This window comes from Mus musculus, chromosome 7 (assembly GCF_000001635.26).
Source record: "Mus musculus strain C57BL/6J chromosome 7, GRCm38.p6 C57BL/6J".
Classification (NCBI taxonomy): Eukaryota; Metazoa; Chordata; class Mammalia; order Rodentia; family Muridae; genus Mus; species Mus musculus.
Window position 1 is genome coordinate 121777974 of NC_000073.6, and position 6139 is coordinate 121784112.

Consider the following 6139-nt stretch of genomic DNA (forward strand, 5'->3'; position numbering starts at 1 on the left):
GACTGGTTCTGCTGGCTTCCAGTGAAGTTTCTCTACCTGTAAGCCTTCCTCCAGGTAGCTTTTCACATTCTCTCAGAACTTCTCACACACACACCCTCAATTCTGCTATTTGAACCTCTAGGCCTTTGATAACCTTCTTTTGATTCTTGCTCACACCCCCTCCATCCATAGCCACACCCATGCCCCATCAACCAGAACCCAGGTTCACTGAAGACTCTAGCCCTTACTGCCAAGTTATCCCTTTGTATTAAGCTTCTCAGGGGCAACAGACCCAAGTTCATATAGCTTTGGCAAACAAACACAGAGGAAGATGTGGTCCATTAATTTAAATGTGCAGCTGTATCTAGCTTTAAGAGCCATAAGGACTAGGTGGTTGGTAAGCCATGGTATAGTGTGGGATGATTTCCTGGTTTCTCTGATTTTTGCCTTTCAGTCTGTCTTAGACCACATCTCTCCACAGGGTGGAAAAGCCTGGCCCACACCTCAGCCCATGTTACTTTCATAATGTATACATGTCAAAGAAAATGTGATCCTTCCTCCCAGACTCACCAAGAAATTCTAACTGGTCATGTGCCCATGTGCCTCCCTGTGAAACAATCAGAGGCATCAAAGGATGGGATACTGTGATTGGCCATGTCCCTGTTATATTCCCATTCTTGTTCTGGGCGAGTTTCACCCAAGTCACATGGATCCCCTAAAGAATAGTGGCTGAGCAAATAAGTGCAATTTCTCATCTTGAGCAAACTGTACTTGAACTTTCAATGACCCACTCAGTCAGGAGACCTCACAAGTCCTTGCATTCCTCAGCTTTTTGTGACTTTCACCCTCATTCCTCAGTAGGTATCTACCCCCAAGGCATTCCCTGGAATGTCAGACACCTCCCAACTTACCTCCTTCTGCACTCTTTTCTCCTCTCCATCCTTGTACTTGACCCACTCTGAATCTCTCAGCTGCACTAGCCTTCCTGTTCATCAGCTCTCTTCCATGGCTTCTTCCTACTCCAGACCCAGAGTCTAAAGACTTCAGAACTTCTCTCAGTACTTCTTTGCCTTTCCTCACAACCCAGATCACTATAAGCAAGACTTTGTCTTCCTGCTAATGGTCTCATCAGCTGCTCTGGGGGCAATCATATAACAGTGCCAATCAACCAAGGACTTATTCTGGCAAGAGCAGTGACTTAGCATAAGGCTTTTCAAACTGTGATATGACTCAAACCTGAAAAGCAGGTTCTAATCTATTCGATGAGGAGAGAGATGCGTGGTTCTAGCCAGCTTCTGAGTGCAATCTAGGCTGCTATCCTCGGAGATGCTTGGAGCAATTGGGGCTTGGCATTCCTTCAGCTCAGTGCTCTTCAAGCAATCCTCAGAGAACAAACCACCAGAGGCTTGCTGCACAAACTATCAGTGCTCTTTCATGGGCTTTCTTTTTCGGGAGGTATATTGGAGGCTAACAAGATGATGCATAATTTTAACAAGTTTGAAGCAATTCTTACCTTTTGGGATGGTTGGAAAATAATGCTTTCTCATGTCATTTGGGTTATGGGACTCACCAGTACCCAGAGTTCTCTGGTGTCCACAGTTCTAAGCTCTCCTAGACTCTTTAACTCTCAAAAGGTTAGGTGACACCACCCTGTGGGGCAACCCCAAAGTGGTTTGCATGAAAGAGATAAGCCTGTCTGTAACATTATGGATAAGCCTTCTTGTCTTTGTTCATATCCCTCCTATACTGGAGAAAGAGACTTCTTGTCTACCTGAACTCATCCTGACCACTTCTCTCAGTTCCCTTGCCCTGTGACACCTCCATTTCTTTTGGGATCTTCAGCTCTTATATAACTTATGATCTAAGTTCAAATTCCTAGCACCCATGTAAAAAGTCAGACATAGCTGCAAACACACACACACACACACACACACACACACACACACACACACACCTGTAGCTCTAGGACTGGGAGAGGAAGAAAGAACAGTGAAGACAGGAGGGTCACTGGGGACTTGTGGCTAGCTAGCATACCGCCCCCCCCCAATAGTGATATACTCTAAGTTCCATGAAAGACCCTGTCTCAAGGAATAAAGTGGAGTGTGATACAGGAAGACACCCAATGTCCTCCTCCAGTCTCTGCTCATACTCAAGGCACACACTTGCACACATAGACACACACAAGCATTTCTGTTCTGAAATTATTTGAGATTATGAATGAGTTGCAAAACAATATAGGGGATTCCTATACACATTGTAGTCAGTTTATACTAATGTTACCATCTCCTGAAACTATAAGGTATTTGTTCATATTAAGACATGAGCACGGATAAAACACTGTAGACTGAACTACAGATATGAACATTAATGGTCTACTATACACTGATGTTGCAGGAAATACTTTTTTTAAAAACGGCATGTTCCCATGCTTGTGCTGGCAACTCTCTGCCCTGGTGGCCTGGCCTGCCATACACTGGCACTGGTGGGCAATGGCCGGCCTGTTCTTATCTCCTGGAGACTCTCTGGCCAGGAGCTCCCAAAACGTCTCCACTCAGCTCGCAAACTTCCCACTGGCAGGTTGTTACCACACCAGCCCTGTGCTTCAAAACCCCCACAACCTTTGTGGTACACCTTGGGCAAACCCACACTTTGCCACCGTTCCTTTCTCTCTTGAACCTAGACGAGCCACCATGTGAAGGAAAACGCAACACAAACTTAGTTCAGAAACAACGGTAACTCAATCGCTGAGCCAATAACTAAAATTCTAATCTAGTAAGTTTTATTAAATCTAAATCCATTCGTGGTGAATCCTAACAGATCCACCACTGAAACCAGGAGACACTAGTAATTACACCTTGTCCTCATGCTATCCCTGTCCAAAAGGACCTAACTCTCTCCTGCTTCCTCTCTTCCTCTGTCCAATCCGGAAGTCCCTCCTACTTGCCCAGTGATTGGCTCCTTTATTCATTAGGGAATTGATTCACAAGAAGTCACCTGAGTTACTCCTTGTCCTCAACCCCTCCTAGGAGAGTGGAATTAGCATCAAAATACAAACAGCACCAGGCTCATCCACAACACACTGAACATTTCACTGTTTTCTCCACTAATGTCTTAAAGGGATATGTCTTTAATTCTACCATGCTTGTATTCATTCATTTAATAATTAGAAAGTGGAAATATAAAAGGAGATAAGAATCATGGGAACCAAAGAACTTTGCCTAAGGCTGCAAGATGAATTAGCTGATGAAGCTTTTTGCCAACAAGGTTGAGTTCTATCCTCAGGGTCTATATAATAGAAAGAGGGAATTGACTTTCCCAAGTTGTCCTCTGACCTCCACATACATACATGGCTTAGGACTGTGTGTGCATGCACACACACACACCAAACTAAATAAATCCAATAAAAATTTAAAAGATCATCAATATCTAACTCTTTGCTACTCTTACCACATTGGGTAAACACACACACACAACAAAAAGTACATTAATTTTGCCCTACAATCTATTTTCCCACTAAATATTACACTATATTGTCATCCATGTTAGCATAGTATAATATGGATACATGGATAGCTCTGGACCAATATTTTTATTTTATCAAAATTTAAACCTTTGTGGCTGAAGAGCTGGCCCAGAGGTTAGGAGTGCTTACTGAGGACCTGAATTTGGTTCCCACCATCCCTGGAATGCTCACAGCCACCTCTAACTCCAGATCTAGAGGTTTTACTTTCACCTCTGAGGGCACAAACACACACATACTCACAAACACACAGGCATGCTAACACAGACACACATATACACATAGGTATATACACATAAACAGATGAACACACACACACAGACACACACTCACACAAACACACTAACAGACACACATACATACATGCACACATACACACTCTCACACACAGACACACAGACACACTAACACAGACACACATGCACACATCCACACACATAAAAATAAATAAGTAAATCTTTTTTAAAACTGTAACCTTCGAACAGATAATGGAATTAGTTTCAGGGCTCAATATTCAAAAAGTAGACAAGGGAGCTTAGCAAAAATCTTTTTCCTGTCCCTATCTCCTGCTCACTCAGTCCTCTCCTATACTATTACAAAGACTAGAAATTGTTAATGGTGGCACCCATCTTTAATCCCTAATACTAAGAAGGAAGAAATGGAAAGATCCCAAATTCAAAGTCAGTCTAGGTATGTAGTAAAATAATACCTCAAACAAACAACCAAACAAAACAAAATGTTAAAAGTAATTGGCAAATTCGGGAATAAACTATTATTCTGCTCTGCTGGTCCTTGATTCCTGAAACTTTGAGCTGTTTAAACAAGACTGGCTTAGTGCACAGCCACATCCTCTCTTGCCCTTTGCTGGTTATTTTCTTAGAGTACGTGCCTTGGAGTCTATCAAAGAGTGTAGACTTCCAGTGTTGAGGGCCTTTGATTTCAAACTTCTCTCTATAGAGACTGAACATTCCTTCCATGCACTCAGGTTATCAGATTTTAGCAGGTACATAAAACGTGGTGTTATCATTTTAATCTGCATTGCTTTGGTAACCAGAGAGGTTGGGTTAAGTTTATTCCATATGTTTTATAGACAATTTTTGTGGGAAATGACCATATAGCTCCTTCTCCTTTTTACCCCACTGACTTTTCAACTCCTTACAGTGCAGTCTTCACCCAGTTGATCTCATACTAAGATTCTGCAGCAAGGGCTGCTGTATAAGCACACAGTCAGCTGAGTTCTTGCCAGTCACACCCTATTGAATTTCCTGCTTCTGAGCATCATTAACCAGGCTGTGCCCCTATCCTGAACATTGCAGACCAGGCCAGCCTGTTTAAAGACTTTTTATGGCTGTTAGATTGAATCTGTTTTTGTTAAATCTAGTTCTGGTTTTAAAAAAATCAAACAAACAACAACAAGAAGACAAAACCAGGCTCTCACTATCTGTCCTGGAACTCTATATAGACCAGGCTAGCTTCCAGTTCACAGAAATCCACCTGCCTTTGCCTCCCAAGTGCTGAAATTAAAGGTGTGTGCCACCATGCTCACTCAGCTCAAAATTGAAATTTTCTTATAAAACAAATGGAGTTGTCTTTATTAGTCCTCTCCTTCTCTATCCACCCAATTTTGTGTCTTTTTAAAAATCCTTCTAAACAAGATGCCCAAATATTCCTGGATGTTTGATTTACTCCTAGAAGGCCCTCAGCTGGCAAACGTGGTCATGCAGGAGAGTGGAGGGGAAAGAAGAAAGAGAGATGAGAGCAAGGGACACTACTGTAGCATATCTTCTCTCATATTCTGTATCTACATTTAAATCTAAAGGGTCTTAAATTTGGCTCCTCAGTATTCACAGGAAAGCAGGGTATGGAGACACACGTCAGTAACCTCAGGGTTAGAGGGTGGAGACAGATAGGTCCCCAGGGCTTGCTGGCCAGCCAGTCCAGCTGAAAGGTTAACCCAAGGTTGAATAGAAGACCCTTTCTCAAAAAAGGGGGGGAGGGAGGCACATATACACACTAAAAATTATAAGCTTAAATTATATGAGTAAGTTATCCACATACGTCTTAGTGTTTCTATTGCTGTAAAGAGACACCATGACCATGGCAACTCTTATAAAGGAAAAGATTTCACCGGGGCTGGCTGAGAGTTTCAGAGGTTTAGTCCATTATTGTCATGGAGGTAAACATGGTGGCACACAGGCAGACATGGTGCTGGAGAGGTAGCTTGAGAGCTCTACGTCTGGATCCTCAGGCAGCAGGAAGAAAGAGATATTGGCCTGGCTTGAACATTTGAAACTTCAAAACCCAGCCCCAGTGGCCCACTTCCTCCCCAAGACCACATTGACTACAAAGCCACACCTCCTAATCCCTGTCAAGGAGTACCATTCCCTGATGACCATGTATTCAAATATAGGAGCTGATGGGGGCCACTCCTATTCATACCACCACATAGAATTTATATTTTATAAATCACGTCGAAACTAAAAGATGATTTGCGAGAGGGAGGGGGACAGAAGGAGGGGGGAAGGGCACAAGGGAAAGTGATGGGGGTGATTAATAGTAGAGTGCCACCACCTACATGTACGAAGATGTCATGCGGCCCATCATTTTGAATGATAACTAAAGAGTAGCAAAGAGAAGCAG